Raw genomic sequence first — 27,303 nt, 5'->3', positions numbered from 1 at the left:
CTAATCATCAAGTGATCCATCCCTTGTTGCCCATTCCCAGCTTCTGGCAAACAGAGGCTAGGGACACCATCCCCGTCCATCCTGGCTAATAGCAATATGTATACCCACAAAACCCCCCGTGACATTTATAACATAGGCTGAGAACCAATAAGAGGGCCAGATCCTGGCTCCCACTAAGCTCCTTTGACGAGCCTAAATTTGAGATAGGCCATGCATGAGGTATAACAGGCACCAAGCTTAGTACTGAAAATCATTCTGTTCCCATTGCACCCTGGGAACCAGCACTCCCTGGCTGGGGATTCCCCCAGTGGGCACACGAGTCATATCAGACTTGTTGAGGGTGGCAGGGTATGGAAGAATCGTGGCCCTGGGTGGCTATAGCCAGCTGTGAGCAGTCCTAAGGCTGCTGATAACTTCCTCAGAGCTGGCATAGACCCAGGTCCAGGACCAGGGACCCAGAACTTTGTGGTTTCCTCCTCCCTCAGATGCACAGTTGTGATTCTGGACCACAGTTTAAGTCCTGCAAACCTAACAATTATTAAGGGCCAAATTCTGTTTCCAGTTGTGTTAGTTTAAAGCTGGAGTAACTCCACTGGGTTCAGTGGCATTATGCCTTGTTTATACACAGAGTTGCACTCATTTTCTTAAAACTGGTTTAAAATCCTGTGCCAAAACCTGTGTGTACACCCTTAAATTAATGCAAACCTGTCTTTTTCTGAATCGACTCCTTACCAGATTATGCTAAATCAATATATGCAAGGCAATCAGTTTAAGAGTGCCCACCCCAGGCTTTGGCACTGATTTAACTACACTGATTTAAAAACTCACCTATTAATTAAACTGATTCAGATTTGTGTGTATCCAAGGCCTTACGCAGGTGTGATTCAGAGCAGCGTGTGGCCCTGAATTGTTATTGCAGCATTATGTTGTTCAAGGTAAGTACTAGATTTCAAGTTAAGTACAAAATGTGGCTTTAAGAGCCAGATCTTAGACAGTTTGGCATTCTCCAGTCTCTGTGTATAATGCAAACATTGCATTTCCCAGCTTTCATTTCAAATAACCACCCAGGATATTTTAATAGGGAACAAAACTGTGACTTCCATTTGCTTCTGCAGAAAGTTTCCAGCCTCTATCAGTCTGCTAAAAATCCATCTTCCTTTCCCTCAAATTTGCCTAATTACGCATTGCCCTTTTTGTAGGTTAATCTCGCATACGAGGCCGGTGTTGACAACTTCACCAACAAAGCATAGAAAAGGTCACCAGAAAGATCTGCAAGGCCTTAAAATGACTCTGTGGGCAAATGCACAAATGTACACCATTACGTGCCATATTGAGAAGGTGCAATCAAAGGCAAAATGCGGAGTCAGATGGGAGAGTCGTTTGACCCTAAAATCCGACCCAGAGGAAACTCTTATTAAATACTCCAGGCCCACTGACTCACTCTTGCTTCTGTAAGAAGTAAATGAACTCCTCTTCAGAGACAGGCCTGTTCCCTGACTCTTTCACTCGTGCCTTGTATACTGCTACTGTTCTCACCCATTCCCATGACTTATAGTAGTCCCGGTCATGGGAAAACCAGGATTCTTTCTGGTTTTGAATGCTTTAAAGTAATTCAAGCACCCGACACAATATTATTCACAGAGTTGTTAAAGTGTAAAAGAATTAGACCCCAATTTTCACTCAGGTGCATGTGCCTGACTTGAGGTATATTTACACTGCAGTTGTGGGGGAGGGGGGGCTGTCACTCATGTTGACACACCTGAACTAGCTGTTCTCTAGCTAGCTCAGGGACTGGAGCAGTGACACCAGGGTTGCACAAACTGTTCAGACCCACCTGGAACCCTGGGTAACTACAAGGACAGCTAGCCCACGCTTCTGTGTCTTCGCTGCTCCCGTACCCAAACTGGCTAGATTAAAACGAGCATGGCAATGTCTATCCAAGCTGCAGTTGTAACCCATGCCTGCTTGGTGGGGCCCGCTGTCCCCCTCTCGTGGCAGCTAGACCAGTGAGAGATTGATGAGTCTGCTGCAGCCTTGGCTAAGAAACAGGTGTCTTTTAGCTCATGCAATAGAGGCTCATGCGGTCAGCTCCCAAAGTCCCAGGTTTGATCCCGGTCAACGGCAACTACAGTCTGTCAGTGTTACACAATCACACCCCGGGACTGCAGCGTGGACATATGCTGAGTGCATAAGTTGGCGTTCCATCGCCACACAACCCAACTTGCCCACACGGCTGCCAAGCAACTAGGCAGTTATCCTTATCCTGCCAAGCAACTAGGCACTTGCTTTACTGCGACTTGCTTGGTGGGATAAGGCCGGAGTGCTTCACACCTTTGTGCCCAGAGCCGACATCGAGGACTGTGTGAGCACAGAGGGGATACACGTGCTTAGGTAAAAAGAACAGGAGGACTTGTGGCACCTTAGAGACTAACAAATTTATTAGAGCGTAAGCTTTCATGGACTACAGCCCACTTCATCGGATGCAGAGAATGGAACATATAGTAAGAAGATTTTATATATATACATACAGAGAAGGTGGAAGTTGCCATACAAACTGTGAGAGGCTAATTAATTAAGATGAGCTATTATCAGCAGGAGAAAAAAACTTTTGTCGTGATAATCAAGATGGCCCATTTAGACAGTTGACAAGAAGGTGTGAGGATACTTGACATGGGGAGATAGATTCAGTATGTGTGCTTAGTTGTGCACCTACCTGAAAATTTCAGCCTCATGATTCACAGGCTTTTTCTCCTCTCCAGGCATGGTTATAACAATGGGAAAGCCACAGCAGCATAAGGTGAGATGACAGGCCTGACCCTGCAATCTGTTAAGCCAGTGGTATGACTGAAATCAATAAGGCTACTTACTGAACTCAACAGGGCGAGTTACATGAGTGCCGGCTCACAGATTTGGCTGGCTGTCTCTCTGAAAGGGTATAATGCAGGACTCAAAGCCCATTCTAGAGACGAAAATTTGGATCCAGATCTCAAACACCATAAAGTTGGAAAGACCTTGGGTCCTGGATTTCGGTTTGGCCCATTATAGTTATAGGATGAGTTTTTCGAACATGCTTAGCTTTGCCCGCATTGAAGTCAATGAGAGTTTTACCATTGATTTCAACAGAAACTTTGGGCCAATGCTGAATGCTTTTGAAAATCCCAACCAGGGCTGATAGTTGTGAAATTCAGGTGCAGATGCCAAGCACCCCAAAGCTCAGGATTGTTTGGATTCAGTGTTCGGTGTCTGGCCCACCTCTAGGTAATACCTTTGAACAGTTCAACTCATTAGCTGGTTATAGATTATAAGGCCAGAAGTGACCACTGTGATCATCTAGTCTGTCCCCCTGCATAACAGAGACCATAGGACTTAATCCCTTTTTGAGCGAGAGCATCCATGGGGGCCGGTTCAACCAGATTTTTAAGGTGCCTTTCTTTCACCAGAGTGACGCAAAACAGCCAGTGTGCACCAGTGACTCCAGCCGGTGGTTCAGTGTCTACAAAGCAAACTTGCTAGCACGTACACGATTCCCTCCTCCAACAGTGACATTAGCTCAGGATACTTGTGTATGAAAAGATCCATTTATTTAGCTTCCATGGAGGGTGATCTTTGTTAGCAAATGGAAGTTTTACAAGCAAACAGTCCAAGCTCACAAATACATAATGGATGTGCTGTTCTCTCATTATAGCTCTGTTCCTTTGACAGGCTACATGGAGCATCATCGACATTAAATAATTTTCTTTAATTAAACACATGCCTTATCAGTACATGCACAACACTTATCTGTCTAAGTGGGTAGTTATTAAGGAGATAGTACGTACTTTGTAGCTAATTGTGCACTTCGAATCCTTTAAGTGAGACCAGAACTCTCTTTTTAAAAAAAACCTATTTTTGTATTATTATTATTATTATCGGATACTTTTAAATGTTTCATTGCTTCCCCTCACCTAGATGAAAACAGAGCCATTATGCAGCTTTCATCCATTTCTCTGAGAGTCGTACGGAAAAACACTGCTTTCAGGAATAAAATGTTAATTGTTAAAATAAAAACTTCAAGGCATTTCTGAGAGGCATTCTCCGATATTGCTGAAATTACATGCAGCGTGCTGAAATTTGCATAACAAATGTGACAAGATAGTTACTTAAGAGACTGAAACAGAAGGAATAAAATATATATAGATACCACCGTTCTCATTAATTATTATTCTGAATGAGAAGCAACGCCAGGAGCAATAGGGGTGCCAGACATAGTAGAAGGGAAATATATTATCATGTATTTAAAAACCCTTAAAGGGTATAATAATAATTAAGAAAATATTACACTACTGATCTTTCTCGTAGCAGAGCAACTACCTGTTCACTCTTTTATTAATCACTTATTTATCCTCTTCCTTACCGCTGCCCTGTAAAGATCATTAAAGGGAAAGCTTCAGGAATAGAGATGGTGAGAAAGGAATCATGTTATGCAGGGAAAAAATCCATTAAAATGCATAATTTTAATTAAGAGCTACATGTGCAAAGAAGGTAATATTTTAAGACTGGTTTACAGCTAACTATAATTTGACTTTAAACAATAGCCATGGAGACTAGTGATTATTATTATTGATTTTGTTAATTTGCTCCAAATTTATAGCCTTAACCAGCTTCCTTTCCTCAGTGCTTCCAAAAATATTGTCATTCTAGAAGTGTACTTAAAGGAGCACACTGTGGGGTTTGCTCAGCATTGTGTAACTTCACCGCTGCGCGAGGTTTTTATTTCATTTCTGCAGAGATTCAGTGGAAAGGGCCCTGCTGCCTTCGATGGGCATTAGATCAGGCCCTCCATGGTCAATTCTGAGACCACAGCAGCACACAGCCTAATAGCAGTATCCCCTGTGCCAAATGATTGCCAAGCTGGGATACTGCAGTCTTCCTATTTCAGGAGTTAATGCGAGTTACGTATGTTTGTGCTCGGCCACACGGTCACCTCTCGACGTACGCTGGAAAGTGCTGCCCAGGCCCCTCCTCTTCTTGTCTCTTTCCTCATCTGTCTCCTGGTGCAGATGAAAATACAGAGGCATGCTATTGCCGGATTGAGCCCTTCCATATTGTGGTGGCAAGGTACTCTCCAGGGTTGCGCTCCTGGCCAAATTGCTGTGCACTGTTCTTTGAAATGCTGACTGTTCAACGATCATTTTCCCCTCCCTTCCTTTTTCTTCATAGCTAATTACATTTGTGTTTTATCTCCTTATTAACATTTCCTCTTTCTAGGTTTTTTTCCCTATCACCTAGCGTCCTTCAACCCCACACTTGCAGTCAATGCACGGTTTCCCATTTCCTACTCCTATTCCGTTTAACCCTTCTATTTCCGTTTCCTCCAGGGGCTGAATTTTTCTTGTACTTATCTGTCGGCTCCCCACAAATGATCACAGATGCTTAATACAGGAGCCTGTTTACACTTCCCTTGCCGTTTTCCTTGTTTCTTTTCATCTCTTCCTCCACCTGTGTCTTTTCTGTCATAGACTTACACCTCTACCCCAGCCACTGCTTTGCCTTGGGAAAGATAATTCTGGAATTATTTTTCTCTGCGCTCTCCACACCGGATGTATTGTGGGAAATCAAGGACTCGTGCTAAGAGGCAAATCCAGCTGCCACCTCAGTAGCCACAGAGCGCCCCTGGGTAGTGAAACTGATGGGGTTCCACTTTGCAGAGATGTAGGCCCCGCCTTGCATGTGATTTCCCAGCAGAACAGCATGCAGAGTGTGAACAGGGTGAGCCAAGCATGGGAAGAAGGCAGGGGGGGGCAGAGATGGGTGGAGCAAGATTCAGTCATGCAAATCGCCCATCATCCCCCCACTGGGGTGAAACAAATAAGGGTCCATGAAGGTTACTGCCCTGGGAATAGCTCTGTAGCTATTTCTCACCATGCTGGGAATTATTCCTACTCCCAAACCAATCCCTAGCCCCACTGGCCCTGCAACACAGGCTTGGCCCTGCAGTCAGGATTTGTCGCCTAAGTGGCTGTTACACAGCGCTACTCTTTTATCAGGAAGCCGTTTTCTTTCCCTCAAACAACTTCATTATTATCAGCAGAGGTGAGCACTAAGGCTTGCAGCCTGCACGTTACAACGCCAGAACCCAGTGCCTCAAAGGCAGTTAGGCGCCTGACCCCCAGACACCTAAATATCTTTGAGGATCTGGGCCCATGTGATGTCCACAGCCCTGCACTAGAATCGGAGTTTCACTCTATCCACTAACATGCTCCACATCAATTTTGAAATCAATCAAAAATTACTTTAAAGGGAAAAACAAGGCTCTTTCTGGCAGGCTGATTTCTAAGGCCTGTTTTGTTCTGGCAGTAATAGATTTTTGGAATGCACGAACTCTCTTGGCACCAGGGCAAGTAATAATGGCTTATTAAAAGACACCATGTCTGTGTCCTAGTGATCTATCAAAGGTTCACTGGCAAAAATAGTCCTCTCACTACCCTCATCATCTCTAAGGCGTTCCATCCAAAAAAAAAAAAAAAGCTTTGTCAAAGATTTACGGCAATAAGTGTAACTAATGTAAACCATGCATTCTCTTTGAATTGGGCTCACATTTAAGAGGTGGGAGGGGTGGTAAAAAGGAAGCATCAAACAAATATGTGCATTTCATGGGGGCAAGCTGGACCTGTTGTAAAAGCCAGACTACATGGTGTACACACAGCCAAACTCACTGCTGGACTGGACAGGCCCAGGTCAGTGGAGCTGCGTGAGAAGTCAATGGTATTACATCTATTTACGCCAGTGATGACTTTGGGTCTCAGAGGCTACTTACTCAAACAGTGCAAAGCAGTTGGAAAGAGACCGGGGCAACTGAGGGAGTCTTTGATGGTGAAGAGATGGTGTAGCCAGCTCTATGCCACCTGCTTCTGGATCCCCTCCCTGGGGTAGGGGGCATGCCAGGAGCAGGCTTGGGGCATGTGTGGGGCAGCCAGAGTACCTTGCATCCCTGCCTTGGTGGGTCTCCCTTGGAATCCTAGAATATCAGGGTTGGAAGGGACCTCAGGAGGTCATGTAGTCCAACCCCCTGCTCAAAGCAGGACCAATCCCCAACTAAAGCATCCCAGCCAGGGCTTTGTCAAGCCTGACCCTTTACTCCCAGTGAAACATAGTTAGCCTCACGCTGCTTTAAGTTACACCCCCAGCCACCCAAGGATCAGAGGAGCGAAAAGGCGGTACCAGTCTTCTTCACCCTTGCAGCCTGTGTCGACCACAGTTCAATCTGATCTGGGGGGTCTGGTGCTTTATTTTGCCAAATACTGACCCATAGCTTAGCGCATACCAGATAAAACCCTGTGCTGTCCATATAAGCCACAGCCATATGCGAAATATGTTTGCTCTGACATAGGTGCAGGGGACTGGGGGTGGGTGCTGCCGCACCTCCTGGCTTGAAGTGGTTTCCATTATATCCAGGGTTGACAGTTTGGTTCAGTAGCTCTCAACACCCCCCCATACAAACTATACAAGCTGCTCCAGCCCCACTGCTGTGCTTGCTCTTAAAACTTTCCGGTTTCACCTCAATGCTGTAATAAGGTTACGTCAGTATCACCAGGTACTGGATACCCCCTTTACTAGAGCAGATTAGCCCTTCAGTGACATACGGGATACTTCAGCTGATCCTGATAAAGGTGGAGTTGCTCCTTCCTTGGGATGTGACCTGCTAAGCAGCATTCCTCCGTTTTTCTAGTAAATGACATTGTTCTAGTGTCATAAACGGAGGGAAGAAAGATTGCCTTGGGGTTAAAGCACAGGCCTGGGACCCAGGAGATCTGGCTTCCATTTCCAGTTCGGCCACTCACTTCCTGCGTGACCTTCAAGTCAGTTAACTTTTCTGTGCCTCATTTCCTCCATGTCTAAAATCGGGATAATGCTTCCCAGCCTAATTTCATTACTATTTATGAGGAGATCAGACACTACAGTGATGAACACCATTTAAATGCCTATAAATATGCGACTGAATCATTTTATGTCATGTCAATCAGTGCATAGTCATTTAATGCAAATTAATTATTAAAACATATTTAGTGAGGGTTCACAATGATGTACTGTATACACATTTATTTTAAAAGTTGCTAAACCTCTAAAAATATTACAGACAAAAAAACCCCTCTGTTATTAAGGGTGCGAAGTCAAGCACTCCAAAGTTAGGAAAGGCCAGACTTAAGATTGCCTGTGCACTGAAGGACTGTGGAATTTCCCAGAGCTCGTGATGGGGTGTCCGCTCAGGTTGTCATAATGCTCTCCCTTTGGGCTCACTGTTCAGGTCTCAATCGCCTCACCTGCCACCCCGCTCCCAGTCAGTTTCAGTTTCCCCACCCCGATTCCTTGTCCCCGGTCTCTTTGCCCACCCTCCCCTGTTCCTAATCCCAGCTCCTCAGTTGTTATGTCTCTCCCCTGCCCCACTGGCTTGTACTCCCCATCTTCCTTGCTAGGATCCTCATGCAATCTGTGTCTCTTCCCACCCTATGCCACACCCAGCTTCTTGCCCCAGTCTTCCCCCCTTCCTCTCTGCCCAGCCACTCACAGCCACCGTGTCTCTCCCTCCACTTCCTGTCCCGGTCTCACCAGGCTCCTTGTCCTAATCTCCTCCTTTTCCTCCCCTCCCAGACTGGCTTTTGTCCCCTCTGCATTAAAATCAGGCAGCTTCCTCCTTCACACTTCCTGCATGCTGAGAGGGAGTGGGGAGTCACTGAGTGCATAGGAGAGACAGCTCTAGAGACACAGAGCTATGTCTAGACACGTAGGGGAGCTCTAATTTCCAATACTCTGCCCCTGCCCAGCCCAGAGCAGCCATTCCCAGGAAAGTTTGGCTTCGTCCCTGTAGCCCTAGTCTGGAGGGAGCATGCTCAGTCGCTCTCTAGGGATGGTGCTCAGTCTGATCAGCACTGGGAGCTGTGAGGGGATGGAGCATGCCCAATGAGGATGGAATCTTTAGAGACTTCGGTGCTACACTCAAAGAAGTCTCCACTGAGTATGTGCAAATTGTGTTTTTTCAAAGGCTAATACAATGGCCAAATTGGTGCAGAGTTTCACAAGATAACAAAAGGCACATCCCTGACACAAATGTCACCCCCCCCCCCATTCTCCTGCCCAATGTCAAGCCCCTGTGCCAAAGCATGAGGGTGCGAGAGTTAACCAAAGAAAAGGTTAGAACATTCAACACGGGCAAAACAATTATTGGAAGCAGGTGAATTGTTTTGGCTGATGTCTTCCACAAAAATTCAGCCTGAGGTAGACACCCAGCACGTACAATTTCAGCCTAAATGGTAAAGTTTGGCAAAATAATAGGCACCAAAAACAGGGTCTTATAATGGGAAGTGTCAGGCAACCTTAAAAATCGGCAGTGATACCAGCCCCACCTATAATATTGGGCTTATAATATTCATTCCGCTTGTTTTTCTTAGTGCATAACAATTATCCCAGTCAATATATCTAACATTCATTGCTAATTGTATTAAGAAGACTTAATGTTGCCATAATGCTTAAAATGAGAACAGTTATTTCAGCCTCAGGGTTATTATGGCAAATTGCATGCATTCACCTTTTTCATTCATGTCTGACATATCAGTGATTAATATTAATGACAGAAACCATAACAAACCTACTTTATGCTACAAATCACGCATAATCCCAGTTCTAATCACTGGGAGACTAAAGAAACTCTAATTGATAACCCAGGTTTAGTATCCACCAGTAACAGATTTTGCAGGAGGAACAGAGCAATGTTCCCTATAATCATCCTAGAGGAGATAGAAAGCTTGTTCCACCAAACATCAAAGAAGATTAGGCAGCAGAAGCCTGAGAGTAAAGTAGCAATTATGATTTGTTTTTTAATTCTATGCACCTGCTTCATCAAAATAATAGGCATATTTTAGCAAAATAACTTGAAAACTCAGTTCAGTGACTTTCAATTATCTGGCGCTGAGAAATTCATCTGGAGAGACACTAAAAAAGTGACAGCAGATACACAGAGAAAGAATGGGGGAGAGGGAAATAGAGGGAGAGGAAAATATGAGGGTCTTTGTGAGTGGTTGAGTTATAAATGTACCATGTCTGGGCTGATTATGGCAAAGGGAGTAAGGACCGTGTGATTAGGCACACATGACCAAATCAATCCCTGGTGTAGCTCCTTTGTTTACAGTCAACAGTTTGCAACAGAGATGAGTTTTGCCCATTGCTTTTCACTGGAAATGAGGAGTCCAACCCTGAAGTCCTTTCTCAGGCATCACATCCAGTGACGTCCAGTGAGGACTTCATGACGGGGTCTCGACTGAATACATCTTTCCCAAAACCCATTTCCTGCTATACTATTCTTCTCTGCATAACTCCCAGTCACACCCAAATTCTCGTGGTGAGATTTATTACTAGAGATGAATCCGTGCAGAATGCCCTGGGGCTGGGGACCTCAGGGTTTCCGGGGTCCACTGCTCTGGGGTAACTGCACTTGCCAGGGCTTCCAGAGTTTCCAGGTTCTGTGTCACAGAGCTGGGAGCCTGGAAGCCCTTGCTCTAACTGGGGTTCAGCTCCTGAATCCATAACAGATAGCCTGGAAGCCCTGAAAACTCCAGCTGGAGCCGTGGCTCTCAGGGCTTCCAGGATTCCTACCAGGGAGGTTCTTGGGGTGGCATCCCAGAGAGCCAGTTGGTCCAGGAATCTGGAAGGCCTGAGGTCCCCAGCCCAGGGGAGTCACATGGCGGAGCTGCAGACCCTGGCAGCTGTTGACTGAAATGGACATTTTTGCTAATAATGGTGATGAAACTGACAAGAATGTCAATGTCAATCCACAGCTGACAGTCCCAGGGAGCAGATTTTGTTTGGGAAACACCATCTGTTGGTGTTTCCCAAACAAAAAATTTTCTGGATTTCTGTTTCATGAGAAATTTCAGAAAAATTCAGAATGAAACCAAATTTTGAATTATGTAAATGTCTCATGAACCAGAAGCCTGGAGTTTCAATTACTTGTGAGAAATACTAAGCGTTTTTCTGTTAAAGAAACAATTGGGTGCCAGGCTGTCTGAATTAGGGCCAAAATCCTGCTCCCAGTAGTTTCAATGAGATCAAGGAGCTGGCTGGTCAAGAATACTTAAAAGTCGGTGACTGATTCAAACCTTTCATGATCCCTTGCTCAGAATTCTCTACAAAGCACTTCAGGGCTCTTACCAGAGGAGAGCGGCTGTTATCAGACTCATTACACGGCAGCGTTCTTGCCACCCTCTGGACAAAAACAATGATAGACTTTCCCTCCCCACTCTAAATTGCCTGTTTTCACTAATTCCATTGCACCCACTCATTCCATATTCTGTTCCCTTCCCTACTGCACATAATCAGCACTTCTCTAGTCTAATCCTCTCTATAGCAGTCTAAAATTTTCACCACATTAGTGCTTGGCATTTTGCCTTTGATCTTCTAATTGACTTCTTAACCTATGATCCCTTGTGATTTCGTCTGCACAAAACTGGTCTCCTCTCACAGAACCAGAAGCAATAAGTGTACACACCAGCACTTCTTCGTCCTTTTGTCAGTCCCTGCAGCTAGCCCTGTATTATAACTTCCTTGTTTTCGGAAAGGTTTCAGAGTAACAGCCGTGTTAGTCTGTATCCGCAAAAAGAAAAGGAGTACTAGTGGCACCTTAGAGACTAACCAATTTATTTGAGCATAAGCTTTCGTGAGCTACAGCTCACTTCATCGGATGCAACCGATGAAGTGAGCTCTAGCTCACGAAAGCTTATGCTCAAATAAATTTGTTAGTCTCTAAGGTGCCACAAGTCCTCCCTTTCTTGTTTTCTGAATTACACAGCGAAGAATACCCCTGCTGTTTTAGAGCCCTGATCCTACACCACTGAAATCAACCAGAGTTTTGTCATTGATTTAATCTGGTGAAGGATCAGTGCCTATATGAGCAAATATCATTCTACAAGCTTGTATGCTAGTCCTGCCCTCAATTACCCCTGGGCAGCGCCATTGAAATCAATGGGGTTGCAACATGACACGTACAGTATTTAGTTCTGTATGTTGAAAGTTTAAGCAAAGAGTAGTTAACAGGTAAAATCTAGGCAATCATTTATTGACCTGGGATGATTTACAAGCACGAATCTCCATGAAGGTTTGAACTTTTCTAGTAACACAGCCCTGTGCTATAAGTTTCAGTAATTCCATTGTAATTAAATAGGACTTATTGTGTGATTTCCAAATGAACCTTTGTAATGTTATCATTAGTTTCCAATAGAGCCCTGATTTTACTTCATTAGGATTACTGGTAATAAATGGTAGTAATTGAATAGTAATTAAATAAGAATTAAAATATGATTTCCTAATGAACTACAGCAAAGTAATCATTATTTCAATACACATTAATTGCTGCTCAATTAGGAATACAGGCAACACATTCTTGATGAATTAATACAGATTATTATAAATATATGGCCGGTTGTTTGCTTAAACACACTCATAAGTGATTCTTACTACTAGGAGTCAGTGGGATTGTTTCTGTGAGCAAGGACTACTCAGGTAAGTCAGTGCTTGCAGGATGGGTTCCCTAGGGTGTCAATTGTTAGCACCACTAAAGTAAGGGATGAGTGACAACCCTTTCTTTATAAATACCTATATTTAGGGGGTTGCAACTCATTCACAAAAATGCAAGCCAAGGGCCATGTCCTGCAGCATACTGAGTATCTTCAGCTAGGCTGAATGCCCTAGAGCCCTCCAGTCAATGGTGTTGTGGGTGCTCAGCACCCTACAGAGTCAGAAGCTGAGTGAGTAATTGCCCTGAATGGGTAAAAAGACAGGTCAGGCATCAGCAGAAAAATGTTAGGATTTGAAGGTGGCTAAATAAATGATAATATGGTCCAGCACACCGAGTTGTGTGCTGAAGAATGCTGTGACACAATACGTACAAATCTAAGGGGCATTTGGTATAAGGACTTGCAAGGTACAAGATGCAAGGCAGGGTATGGGATGGGTTGGATGTGTGGGTATTTTAAAACAACTAGTGTACCATTTAGTAACTGCACATGGGGGGGGGGGCCCCTACGGTTCTTCATTGGGTATAGTTTGAGACGTGATCCCAAGCTCAGGATATATATGTAAATTCCCCAAGGTCAGCCTGACTTTATGCATCTCCCTTTTCAAACCACTAAGTCCCAAACCATGCTGAAAGATGCAACCGCCCCTGCACTGCTGGCAGCACGTGCCATATGTAAAAGCCAAGTCAGCTTTGCAACCCACAGGTGCCATCCCACCTAGATGCTACGTAATATGGACCTAAATTCTCTAGTCCTTAAAAAGGTAAAATTCCTGCTGGAGTCAATGGGAATTTTGTTGAATTAAGGCCTGGAGGGTTTGGCCTGTAACTATTATGTCATTACATAGATCCCCAGGAGAGAGCAGACACCCCCAAGCAGTCAGCATGTAAAGCCATAGGGCCAGTTCCTACGGCTCCAGCATCTGCAAAGCTCCAATTGAACTGAGCACAGGATCTGGGTCCTTCTCATTTTAATTTGCTCTCCAGAGATTTCTTTCTTCGTTTTCAGTCCATCTTTTTGCTTCATTGATCACTGTGGAGTCCACATTTGTCTTGACATTTATTTACCCTTCTGGTTTCTAGGCCCTGGAAAGGAAATACAGCATGAAACCCAAAATGGCTAATGTGAAAGCCCCAGTCATCCCTTGTGTGCCCAGGCTTCCAGGAACAGCAGTCGGAGCAGCATGTGCTCCTGGGAGGGCCGCATGGTTCTTAGACATGTTTATTAGACCCACATTTAAATCACTAAGATTGAACAGGGCAAGTAAACTCACTTTTTCAATTTTGTTACCTAATCAAAACTCCAACGCTGTCTTGTGTTGGAAAGTGTTCACATATCATCCGCTTTCCATATCCAATGCTGACAAAACAATAAGGCAAGAATAACATAAGTCGTGAGAAAACGAGTCTGTCTCATAAATCTTTGCGGGAAAGTGGCTGCTGTTTTACATTATTGCAGTGTGTTGTTTCCAATGAAGTGATTACCATTAGATGTATTTTTAAATTGCTTTTGGTATTTTTAAAAATACATGACTTTGGGGGTGATAGAAACGAGATTGAGTGGTGCTACAATATGATTAACTTTTTCCCAGATCAGCTACTATTGAAATTAAGGTTATTGACTAACACAGCGATTGTCAACTTTCACTTGTTTGGAAAAGACTCATTTGAGGCTGAAAAACGTATGCAATATCACGGGCTTGCCTATGCCTTAGTCTTGCTTTTTGCTTAGAGACCAACTTCAGGCAATGGAATTTTGCTTTCTGCTGTGAGTTATTTGATTAATAATAGCTAGAATTATTTTAAAGTGCATATAGTTATGTTGAGGCAATAATGAACTGTAATGCATGGCATCAAGTTTCAGCCCACCTTGATTCAGGAAGACTTGGTTTCAATCTATCTAAGTGAGGAAAAAGCTTTGTTTGTCTGCATACAACCACGTGCCTCTAATTGGCGTACATTGTACTACTATGGAACTCAAGAGTTAAACTTATCCAGACATAAGGAGACTCAATAAGAAGCAAAAGGAAAATGAATTAGAGGAAAATCAACAGGCAGCAAAGGAAAAACGAAATTTCATTTCATATATACATACACATTTGTTTGGCTGGAAAGGCAGAAAACGTTGCCAGAACTGGGATGTTTTTATTCTAAACAGTGCATCAATCCATTGATTAATTTTACACTTTGTAACTTATGAACCTGATCTGGGGCCATGAATACTGCTATGAAAAGAAGAATATAGCCAAAAAGGAACTCTTAAAAAGTTGGCAGCCATTTAAAGGCAATGTGTCTGGCCAGCAGGAAGGAGATGGCTCCTCCAGGGAAGTGTACAGAGCTGTGAAAGCATTTGTGAACTGGCCCCCACTCAGTTTATAAAGTGTGTGACTGAGTTAAAGTGAAGTTTCTTGCACAAATTTGTGGCTTGTAAATCAAATGATAAAGGTAGTTGCAAGGATCGTTTTTCTAAAGGGGCATTGCAGGACTGGTTAAGAATGACTGTATTTCCTCACTAATACCATTAACTTCAGAAATTGTTTCCATTATTACCAAGTTGCACAAGGAGGGCTTACCGTAAATTGTTTTATGCTGTACAGCCCAACTAGTCAGCACGAGGGAGAAAATGAAAGAATAACATAAAACACTGGACCAATTTCAACCCTGGTGTGAGCAGGTGCAAACTGAGATGAATAGAGTTGCACCCACTTCCATTAGGCCTGAGATTGTCCCTTTGTTTTAGACCAAAAGGGAAAGTGTTGCTCCTTTATTTACATGTCTCCCAACCGTAGTTTAGGTGAGCAGCAGCAGATGGCATCTCATTATTCACCAGTTACTGGTTGTCTACTGGCTAAATTTTGTTCCCCCCAAAATTGCAGCTCTTCTTATGACTTAATTTAACTCATAATTTCCATTCGCTAAATGCATGTTTATCTCGTCGGCCTCCATGTTAAAGAACAACCTGGGCAATGATCCAAAAGACTCTCAAAGATAGGTCAGGGCTGACCTTACAATATGTGAAACCCCATGGAAGATCTCAAGGTAGTCAGGGGGTCTCTGCCTGTGCCATGCACACTTCTCCTCTAGCCCACACTGCTGGAAGGGGAATATGACCATGAGTTACAAGTTGCTAAGGCTGTAGAGATACCATTAAATTGCTTATCTTGCTTGTGTCCGCTTGGAGGAAGCAGAATTCATACTCCCAGAAGACTAGCACAAAGCAGCCCTTAAACCAGTGGTTCTCTACCTGTGGCCCATGAGCTGCTTGTGGCCCAATCAGCACACAGCTGCAGCCCACGTGACATCCTCAGGGCCATACAGCTAGTATTGGATGAGGCCCACAATGGTAAAAAGGTTGAGAACCACGGACTTAAAGCCTCAAAATAGGGTTTAAGTTGGATTTAAGTGATCCATAGGCTTTGTGATGACCCTCAGCACAGTGATGAATTTCACCCACTCAATTTAACTCTTCCCTTGAATGTGTGAACACAACTGGCCTTGAAGTCAATGGGCACTAACTGTACGCTTCTGAGAGAAGAATTTGGCCCATCTTCTTTTAAGTTCTGGTCAATTGGCCTACATCTTCTGATTTAACTGCATGAAGCTGGGACTGGATGGTAGGGGATGGATCACTAGATAATTGCCCTGTTCTGTTCATTCCCTCCAAAGCATCTGGCACTGGCCACTGTGGGACCATACGGGCTCAGACCAATGGAAAAATAAGGAAAAATAGTATTTGAGTAGGTTCTAAATCTCTGCTAACTCAGCCAAAAGATTTCAGCCTGATTAAATAGTAAATTTAGGGCCTAGTTTTCAGAAGTACTGAGCACGCACAACCTCAGTTCACTACATCTGAGTGTAACCAGGCCCACAGTGAAGTGAGAGTTCAAAACCTGTCAGCTCAAGTCTTAATTCACTTCTTGATTGTTGCATTTCAGTATTGCTAGGGCCCTACCAAATTCATGGCCATGAAAAACACATCATGGCTGGTGAAATCTGGTCTCCCCCCAAGAAATCTGGTCTTTTGTGTGCTTTTACCCTATACTATATAGATTTCACAGCAGAGAACAGTGTTTCTCAAATTGGGGGTCCTGACCCAAGAGGGAGTTGCGGGGGGGGGGTCACAAGGTTATTTTAGGGGGGTTGTGGCATTGCCACCCTTACTTTTGTGCTGCCTTCAGAGCTGGGTGGCCGGAGAGCGGCGGCTGTTGGCCGGCGGCTGTTGGCCGCCACCAGCAGCAGCGCAAACCCCGCCCCCCGCTACAATAACCTTGCGACCCGCCCCCCAGCTCCTTTTTGGGTGAGGACCCTACAATTACAACACTGTGAAACTTCAGGTTTAAATAGCTGAAATAATGAAATTTATTATTTTTAAAATCCTATGACCATGAATTTGACCCAAAACGGACCATGAATTTGGTAGGGTCCTACGTATTGCTAATCACCTCCTGTATCGATTACTTATGGACTCCACACAGACTTTTTTCCACTTTGCTGGTAAGGTTTTGCTTTAAATAGGTTTCCCCTTGTTAGGAATGGAAGTTCTAGAGGAGCTGAGCTTCACAGTGCCTTATGTACAAGTTACCTTTCTTTTAAAAGGACTCCTTATTGAGAGAAGTTTCGCATTAATGTTTGGAAATAACTTTGAAATGATGATTCGAACAAATTTGTTTTTTTAGTGCTGCAACTAACTTCATGATGAGGGCCTGTCTGCAGTACTCTCTGCCATGTTTGACACATTAAACGAACTATTCATTCCCAGTTCATTAGGCAGAAATGCAGTTTCTAATATCTATCGAGTTTCAGGACAAGCAACATTGCCGCAGAGCATCTCATATGGACCAAAGAGGGCAGGGATCTGTTAGTCACACAATTACAACAACAAGGTTGGGAAAGTGTTAAAGTTGATATTTTTCCCACTAGATTGCTAGGTCAGTGACGTTCAGAAAACTGGCCCTGCTTCTTGTTAAGGGTCAGATTGTAATACCTGTACTCACACTGACTAGTATCTTACCCTGCAAAACATCCCATTGACTCCAGTGGAAATATTCACAGGGTAAAGTACTATTTATTAAGAGCCCAATCTGTCCCCACGCAATTTCTGATTTCTAACTGCAGGTCCAGCCTATTGCTCCACGGGTGTAAACCCTTTGTATGCCAAAGGATCTGAGGATGTCTGTCTAGGTTCTATCATTGGCACCCAGCAGCATAGTATATAAGCACCTTCTCAAAGAGCTGAAAAGTTGGGTAGAACAAGGTCCTATGGCGTTCTTATGTCTAAAGCATGGGGACTTATTGGTCAGCTAGCATTATTGGCCACAGCACTGGGCATGGTCACGCAGCATTATTCAGAGAAAGTGTAGCTGTTCCAACTGGTAACATGCCCCTTGTGGCTATCCAATAAGAGACCTGAACTAATGCAATGTAACAACTTGGACAAGGATTTCATAGTGCAGAGATCATATATGGGAGATATAGCTTAGAGTAAGGGGTATTGAAGTACAATGGATGGCTATGATGGATCCCTCTCTCGCTCACCCCTGCTTGTCAGTCAATAGAGTCTATGGAGCTGGGTGCCAGGGTAAGATTTCCAAAAACGAGTCTCTTAAGTTAACCCTCCTAAGTCCTTGTTTAAGCACTGAAATGAGTGGTCTGATTTTCAGGAGTGTTGAGTGGCGGTAGCTCCAGCTGGGATAAATGGGAGCAAAGGGGTTTCTCTGCATGGCTGACAGCTGGGCCCTGTGTTAACAGTCCTATCCCTATTTCCATTTCCCAAGGAGAACCTATCAACTCGAATGCAATGCCGACAACACCTGGCAGGGATGGTCTAGATCAGTGGTTCTCAAAGCCGGTCCGCCGCTTGTTCAGGGAAAGCCCCTAGCGGGCCGGACCGCTTTGTTTACCTGCCGTGTCCGCAGGTTCAGCCAATCGCAGCTCCCACTGGCCGTGGTTCGCCACTTCAGGCCAATGGGGGCTGAGGGAAGCGGCGCGGGCCAAGGGACGGGCTGGCCGCGCTTCCTGCAGCCCCCATTGGCTTGGAGTGGCGAACCGCGGCCAGTGGGAGCAGCAATCAGCCGAACCTGAGGACGCAGCAGGTAAACAAACCAGTCCAGCCCGCCAAGGGCTTTCCCTGAACAAGCGGTGGACCAGCTTTGAGAACCACTGGTCTAGATAATACTTAGTCCTGCCTTAAGTGCAGGGGCCTGGACTAGGTGACCTCTCGAGGTCCAGCCCTGTGTTACTATGATACACATAGACACAAACTTGGCCATGCCAGTTCAGCTAAGGCTGGTGCCATACCAGTAGATCCCTGCCAGCTTTATAACGTAGCCATTTCTTTAAAGTCCCTTCTTGTATTGCTCCAAAAAACAGTTTCCAACATTGTGGGCCAAATTCTAGCCTCAGTTTTAATTTATGTCTGAGAGGAAAGCAGGTTGACTTCCCTTAACTGTTCCATGAAGACTTGTATAGGGGGCAAGATAAGATTTCCATAGGCAGTAATGAGCTGTAGCATCCTTGTACCTCTTCACTCCAAGATGCACCAAAGTATTTAGGCTCTTATTTCAAAGGGAGTTAGGAGCCTAAATACCTTTTCAGGATCTAGGCCCTAGTGACTGTATATTCACCTCCATAATACTAATTGTAACCTGAATCAGGACTTGGCTGATTCTTTTTCTGAAATCAGATCTCTCATCTGGCAGCAAAAGTCAGACGCGTATAATTCAGCAGCATTCTTCAGCTCTCATAATCATGAATATAAACAGATCTCCTGTACAGAAGTTTTATAGGAAGGAAGGGAAAAGAAAAGAAATCTAATAAATACCCCATTAATTTCAGTGTATATTATGCAAAATTTGGCATGAAATCTTTATCTTGCATAAATGTGAAGGTCACTTATTTGTTCATTAAATTCTCCTCAGACTACATCATTATTTCTCATAGTTTTTCTTATACTTAATGAAGTAAGCTCCTGCCAAACTCATTAGACATCAGCTGATAAATGGATTTGAACTCACAATCTGTTAAATATCACACAGAAACATTAGAGCAATATTTCCATGGCTTAGAGACCACATACATTTAATTCTTCTCAGAGAGTATTTTGAGGATTTTTGGTCCAGTGCCGTGGAGTCAACGCATAATTCAAGCATGCTTGCTGTAAAAATTTACAGGCTAGTATCTACGTATCACTAGTCATAAATCAAGCCTGCACACTTATAAATGTGACAGTGGCAGAACCGCATGTTTGTGTGTAAACACATTACCAGACTAGTTGTCACAAAGTGCTGGCATGCAGAATAATATTGGAAGATTAAGTATCGCATATATGTTCCCTCTTATGTTGAAATTTACACATAAAACAATTCCCAACTTGGGCAAACCTCTTGACAGGCGAGACTGTCTGATGCTGTCCTGAATTCTCACTATAGTATCACTGTTTCAGTTATTATTTTAAATGATATGTGGACAGAGCGGAACATGGAGCATGATTGTAGTATAGTTTGTTTTACTTTCTCATTGCTCTTTACTGTAATTTCCCCCAACTGATGCAAAACTGCTTACAAAGCACGGGACTGATAATTTGCAGGCTCGCCTGCTGCTCCGTTTGTTATAAAGCCACTGATGTCTCCAGGAGAGTTTTTCTTCCTTTCTGGATTTATGAGGCTAATGAACCACTGTTATTCTCCATCTCAGGAGCCAGTGCTGCTGTGACATTACAGCAGGAAGAGTTGAAACCTTATGAGAAAGCACTTGAAACAAACTGCTGCTCTTTATAAGAGCCTCTTGCCTTCAGTATGATCTACAGATGATCGAAATGAGCTAATGAGTGGTGTAGCCAGAGCAAATGATGTCCCATATCAGGCTGACAAAACGTTGTGGTCAAGTAACTAACCCTGGTGAGACAGCACCTCAGCAGGTGTAAACAGGGTCAGCTCCCCTGATCAGGGGAGGCAAGAGGACTTACACCATCTAAGGACATGACTCAGGTGGAAAACAGACGATGGAAAATAGATCCTACCAAACAAACCTGATTTCTTTCTTGATGCAATTACAAGTTCGGTTAACAAAGGTAATAGTGTTGACGTGACATACTTAGACTCCGGTAAGGCATTTGAGTTGGTCCCATGTGACATTTAGATTAAAAAACCAGGATGACATAAAATGAATGTGGCTCACATTAAATGGATTCACTGATGGGTCTCAAAATGTAATTGTAAATGGGGAATTACTGTAGAGTGAGTGTATTTCTAGTGGGGTCCCGCAGGGATTTGTTCTTGGCCCCATGTTATTTAACGTTTTTATCAATGCCCTGAAAGAGAACATAAAATCATCACCGATAAAGTTTGCAGATGACACAGATCGGGGGAGTGGTAAGTAATGAAGAGGACAGGTTACTAATACAGAGCAATCCGGCTTGCTTGGTAAATTGGGTGCAAGCAAACAGTGTGCATTTTTAATATGGCTAAATGTAAATCTATACATCTAGGAACAAAGAATGCAGGCCATACTTACAGGGTGGGAGTGCAGTGACTGGTCACTGGGAGGAGGGGGGGGTTATGGTGGATAATCAGCTGAAGATAAGTTTCTAGTGCAATACTGTGGCCAAAAAGGCTAGTGCAATCCTTGGATTCATAGAATTGGGGAATCTTGAGGAGGAGTAGAGAGGTTATTTTATCTCTGTATTTAGCTACTGGAATACCGTGCCCAGTTCTGATGTCCATAGTTCAAGAAGGATGTTGAGGAATTGCAGAGGATTCAGAGAAGAGCCACGAGAATGATTAAAGGATTAGAAAACATACCACATCTGAGAGGAGTGGCCCTGACAAAATAATAAGCATGCTCAAAAAAACCCAAACATGCTGAGTTTTTTGTGTGGGTTTTGGTATAAAGATTCATAGTCTCCAAATAATTCCCAGTCATCAAAGCTGCATTCTGCCTTAGTTATTATGGTCCTTACAAAGGTTGCCGTGGCATAATGTGAAACAATGGTATGTTTCTTTTTTTTATGCTACAGTAGGGGTGAAAATTCAATGCAGGGCAGGGCACTGAATCATAAATATTAGTGGAAGACGTGTGGTTAAATGTCCCTGCACTGCTTTGAAAATCTCAACGTAGGTGACTTCGTTTGTTAACAAGTATTCAAAAGCCCCAATTACAAACAGTTAAAAGCAATGAGCATGCAAATCATTTTAAAACAAACTTTAATTAATTTCAGCATATGTTTCACTTAGGCTGATTAGTCAAATCTGATTTTCTGAAAGAGACAATAAACATCTGCTAATGATGATTTACATATTGCTGCTTACATGCACTGCAGTGCATTCTCTGGCTATGGAAGTTCCACGCGACACAGGAAACAGGTGTGCTGATGTGATATCTACTACCATCGAAGATTCATCAGGCTCTGAAAGCAACTAAAATCAAAACAACACGGGCTTTGACTAGACACATCGTAGAAACCTGTAGTTTGTCTGAATTATTGTATTACAAGAGACATGCAGTTAGTAATGGCTGGTGTTCAGTATTACCTTGTTTATGTGGCGTGGCAATTATTCTAGCCATAAGGAATCTGGGATTTACTAACACTAAAGTCCTTTCTAATAGTCTTTCTCAGATTTGTTGGAAAGCGGACAAACAGCACAAGAGAAGAATGGTGTTTCAGAGAAGATGATCCATTAACACCCTTCACCTTAACCCTGCACTCACAAAAAATGGATCATGTGAGACACTCACAAAGATTATCCCAGCAAGCGGGCTGCAAATTAGCCCAGCTCCAGAGAGGATCCTGGTTCACTGATCAACCAAACCGTACAAAGTCAGAGGAGAAATAGGTCCCTGACAATAGGCGACTAAATTTCACAATAGCAAAGCTACCCCAATGTTAGCCTATAAGAACTAGATTCACAAAGGGACTTGGGAACCCAAGTTTAGGTGCCAGTGGTATTCATAGGCAATGCTTAAGTCCCTCTGTGAATCTAGCCCTAAAAGAAAGAGCAAGGCCACTTCATATACTGACTGTTTAATCCACCACACCCATCACCACAGAATTAGGTACAAGGATAATAATAGAAGCATTGTTTCTGTCTGACTGGGACCATTCTCAGCCCTACTGCTAGCATATGTTGCCTTTCCAAAGGATTAATTCTGAATATTGATTATGCAGATTAGGCCACTTAGTACCTTGGTTATTAAGAGAAGGCCTGCACAAAGAGGTGAGTTCTTGCTCTGAACAAGGTAAGTTCAGGCTCTTCTTTGGTAGCAAGGAATCCCACAGCCAAGGTCCTTCCAGCAGAACTATATTGCATTTGCTTCTACTCAAGTCACCCTGTGCAGTCTTCCTGTTGATGATAGTATCATACTGTGGTGCAGAAAGAGAGCCAGTCTGTAGGTAGCCAGTTGAGGGCCTTAACTGAGAACCCTTGGAATTGGATGGGAAGCCAGTGTAATGTTTCCTTATATCCAAAAGCCTTTTATAGAGATATTTGCTCTGTCATGTATCCCTTCAAGCCCAGAAATTCCACAAAGAAGAAAATGTCTTGGAAAAGTGAAATGTCTTCAACAACTCTCAGCTGCAAAGTTATGATTGGCTTAGAAAGAACTATGTCCACACACTCAGCGGGGATTCCTGGCGTGGTGGCTGTGGGCAGGTCAATACAGAGTTTGGTTCAGAATGTCTTAGTGTGTTAGAGGGGAAATATGGTTAGATCAAAGGTCATGGAATTTGGACTCTTGGATTCTATTCTGACACAAACTCCCTGTCTGACCATGTACAAGTCATTTAACACCTGTAAAATGGGTATTATAATAATATTTACTTCACAGGGGGTTGAAAGGCTTAATAGACCAGATGCTCAGTTGTTGTAAATCAGCATGGATTTCAATAGAGCTTACACCAGCTGAAGATCTGACCTAATGTTTGTAAATCCCTTAAAGATCCTCAGAAGAAAGGCACCAATGAAGTGCTAATTATTATTTGTTATAACAACTCAGAGAACCTCAGCTTTGTTGACCTTTGACCCCTGATCTGTTCTCAAGAGACCCATATTTAGAGGCAGTCTATTGCTTCTGTAGTCTAAGAAATGCATAAAAATAATTTACAAACTCTGAAATCCAAGTATGGACATACTGAATATATAAATTATATATGTTATCTAGGCTTTGCCATAGTCGTGAGGCCTACCAAGGCCTAGTAAAGTTTGTCAGTTAGTTAGCATATGTTGGCACAAATGCTTGACCCAAGGTCATAAGATTTAGCAATATGCACCTGGTGACAAACAAGTAACTGCAAAAGAGCAAAACCAAGTTTAAAACAGTAGCATTTGGGGGATTTTGACATATGTATCCATGGAGCTAACCACAGTGATGTACGGAAAGTATATGACAAATAATAGCTGGAACTTTCATTATGGTTATGCATAATACCACATATGGACAAGAGGATGAGACTTGATGAAATATAGCCTCAGACATGTGTGGGTGTAAAGGGAAATCTGTATCAAAAGAGATGTTTATTCAATCCTAGTTGGGCACATCAGGATTGACAGGAGAGTATAAACTGGATTATCACCTCCCCCTTGTGATGTACTCCACTCACTGTTTTCTTCTGTCTGCAATTCCAATGCTCCTCAAGAGTTTGTGTGTATGACAGCACTAGGGACCTTTATCTTATTTGTTTCAGTTCTTAGTGCAACTGCATTAATACTCTTGTTTATTTGGATTGGAAAGAGAGTCTTACTGTCAGTACTTCTGTGACTCATCAGTCTCACTTGTATAGTTTACGTAGCCACCGGAGTAAAGAACCTGTTAGTGACGCGTGTAATTTGCACACTGGAATTGTTCAAAGGCTACTGCTTAGAGATACTGTAATGTAAATATTTAAAGGTGTGCAGTATTTTTACATTATCATGGCTGATAATGTGACAGTTTTAATATTCTGACTATGTCAAATCCAGATTAACATGATAATAGTGGCTGCAAAGAAGTTTATTATTTGCACTACACACTGATATGTGATAATCCTGGCTAAGAAAAATGCTTGCCAATGCATTGCATGAATATTGCACATAAAGGTAGCAAAAGGCTGTATTCCAGGCATCATTATGCCAATGGTAGAAATGCCATGACTCCATTACATTGCACAGAAGGGGGCTTTTATGTAGGGGATAAGGAAAGAATGGCCTTTTACAGGTGCTGCTTTAAATCTGTAGGAGGTACTCATCAGAAATAGTTCATAAAAGTGCTTCCAAATTACTAGTGTTTCTACACCCACTGTTTTTGGCTCTCTCTATTCTTAAATACATGCATTTGGCTCCATGGGCTTCTAAATATTTTAAACTGGTTTAATCCTCCCAGTAATGACATGCATACTGTTCAAGATGGGTGCATGATTTTTCTGAGACACACTTATTTAGTAGCAACTAAAACATGAAATTAACTGGTCCCAAAAGGCAACTTAATACTTCCCAGCCCTTCTGCTTTAGTAAATCAAACCAATCACAAGGTTGCCACATTTGTTTTTCCCATTCTCACATGCTGCAGGAACAATCTTTTTCCCATTTAATGCCAATGATGATCCTCTGGAGATGTCTCTACTTGATCCTGTGATTTCTAGCTTCTGTGGGAGTAGGGGGATGTGTGCTTTGGCAGACTCTCGGAGCTTTGCAAACTCTGAAGTTCTGCGAATGCTTCAGAAGCAGGCTGCTCTACCAAACAATGCTCCTACCATAGGCGCTGACTTCCCCTCTTTCCCATGGGTGCTCGACTCCCCCTCTGCACCCAGCCCCGGTCCCACTCCATCCCTTACATGAGGCCTCGCCCCTGCCCCGCCCCATTCCAAACCCTTCCCCAAATCCCAGGCCGCCTCTTCCCCACCTCCTCCCCTGAGCGCACCACATTGCCGCTCCTCCCCCTCTCTCCCAGAGTGGGCTAATGCTGTCAAACAGCTATTTGGTGGGGGTGGGGGTTAGGCCTGGAAGGTAGGCAGAAGAACGGGAACACGGCGCGCTCAGGGCAGGACAAGGAGGTGGGGTGGGGGGTGAGGGGAGCTTGGCTGCCAGTGGTTGCACAGCACCCACTAATTTTTCCCCATGGGTGCTCCAGCCCCGGAGCACCCATGGAGTCGGCGCCTATGGCTCCTACAGTATGGGCTACATAATATGAAGGACACCATTAGCATTGTTCAGACTCGAGCAGAATGAAGCCTTGGTTTAATTAGCCATATTCCCTTTCTGTCTAGGACTAGGAAGCAGAGATATATGTATCTGAAATACACGTCTTGGGCTAGATACACAAAGGAGACAGACTCATTGTCACACACTGCCTGGGGAGAGCTAGGTGCCTACCAAAAGGGATCCACAGAAGCCAACCAGCTGAGCAGAGAGCCACCTAAGCTAGCCAATACCAAGGAGGTGGTGCTCCCCCTGATATTGACTAGCCCAATTAATAGAGCACTCATGCAGGATGTGGAAGAACCAGATTCAGATCCCCTCTCTGCCTGATAGGATGCATAGACTTGAACCCATGTCTCCTGCTCCCCTGTGAGTGCTGGTACCACCAGGCTATTAGGTATAAGGGGACCACCCCTTCCAGCTGTGTTTTGTGCAAAGCCCAGAGCACATTTCAACTCCTGAGTCCTGCAAGCGTCTCCCTGCAGTGTCCAGCCCCTTTCCCACTGGATGCTCACAGAATTCACAGATCTGCTGCTCCGAAAGGAGAGTACACCTCAGCTTACCAGTTACACCTCCAGGTCACCGTGCCACTCCATTCACTGCACTAAGACATGATTATAGAGAAAACGCAGATATGTTTCTTTAACAAAGGCCAGAGATTCAAATAACAGCAAGTGGGGTAGACGTACTGGAAACAATCAGTTACATGGAAAAAAAAACATAACATGCTTTCCAGGCCTAGACTTAACTAACAAGACACCTTCCTGGTCTATCGAAGTTTAGCTCACCCAAAGTCTTTCTCCCAGTGATTAACAACAAGGCCGGCTGCGACCCTCTACTCATAAGACAAACACACTGGTAGCTTACCCCCTAGGTGAAGGATGAAGGGTGTCTGTTTGTACCTCAAGTTATACTCCCCACAGGCCATTGTCTTTGCTCACAAACAGGATATAGCCCCGATGTTTTTGTTTTTTCCTCTGTACTTCTTTTTGGTCAATTTTACAATCTCTTGCTAAGCACTTGATAAGCTCTGGGTGTAGATAGGCCACCATTGTGACACAGACAATACACAATACACATGGGACCAGCCAGAGAAAGATAAATGTCTCCTATGCCCTGCTTGAATATAATCTGTTTCTCACTTTCTAGTGACCTGTCTTACCTTACATACCTTAAGAACATAGTTTCCAGCATAGATACAGAACTCCTTAAATATTGTCCATACATACATCTTGCAATGATTAGGACAACCAGTGCATTACTGGCTATTGGCAGAGACCTCTTATGCCACCCTTTGGCACACTATTATGTAGCCATCAGACCCAGGGGAACCCTGTAAGCCCTAATGCCCTCTTCCAGTTAGCACCAATGAGTCCCTGGGTCAGACATGGACAAGCCATGGAGCCACTTCATGCCTCAGTTTTATCATCTGTAAACAGAGGATAAAACTTACTTACCTTGCCATGCTAATGTGAGGCTTGATTAAAGATTTCTTGCCAAGTGGTGTGAAGATGAAAATCACAATACCTGAGTGCCAAGTATTTTTATTTTATAAGGTGGCACTGACAGAAATAACAGGAAAAGATGGGCTTCCCC

General features: G+C 43.7%; 2 long non-coding RNA genes across 2 annotated transcripts; one reads left to right on the top strand and one right to left on the bottom strand.

Moving 5' to 3' along the window:
- On the top strand, positions 1–20,959 carry LOC122461686. Its single transcript, XR_006283789.1, has 3 exons — positions 1–11; positions 12,964–12,968; positions 20,781–20,959. It is a non-coding gene; the product is annotated as an uncharacterized LOC122461686 (long non-coding RNA).
- LOC122461687 lies at positions 12,663–27,303 on the bottom strand. Its single transcript, XR_006283790.1, has 3 exons — positions 27,165–27,303; positions 13,816–13,901; positions 12,663–13,627 (listed from the first exon to the last, which is right to left on the bottom strand). It is a non-coding gene; the product is annotated as an uncharacterized LOC122461687 (long non-coding RNA).

The sequence above is a fragment of the Chelonia mydas genome, chromosome 9, assembly GCF_015237465.2.
Source record: "Chelonia mydas isolate rCheMyd1 chromosome 9, rCheMyd1.pri.v2, whole genome shotgun sequence".
In the NCBI taxonomy this organism is placed as follows: Eukaryota; Metazoa; Chordata; order Testudines; family Cheloniidae; genus Chelonia; species Chelonia mydas.
This window is presented reverse-complemented; position numbering and strand designations above follow the sequence as displayed.